The following is a 308-nucleotide window of genomic DNA, read 5'->3' on the forward strand; positions in this document are numbered from 1 at the left end:
ATAATTTTGCATTTAAAATTCTATAACTCAGTCGCATAGAATAACTAAAAATAATTGTACAAACTACAAGTTTCGCTTTTCAAAAGTTACGAACAAATATTTTTAAAATCTCATAAATTCCCGAAGAGCACATTCATCAAAAAAATTCTCGATCATATTCCCGTGCTCCCGGACATATTCTCGGTCACATAAACTCTTTAGAACTCTAATGATACAGGGATGAGATCCTTTCGACAAAACAAACCATACTATAAATTGGTATTAAAAAAAATAAAAGTTTTGATATTGAAAGAAATTGGAAATAATTA

Source organism: Belonocnema kinseyi, chromosome 6, assembly GCF_010883055.1.
Source record: "Belonocnema kinseyi isolate 2016_QV_RU_SX_M_011 chromosome 6, B_treatae_v1, whole genome shotgun sequence".
In the NCBI taxonomy this organism is placed as follows: Eukaryota; Metazoa; Arthropoda; class Insecta; order Hymenoptera; family Cynipidae; genus Belonocnema; species Belonocnema kinseyi.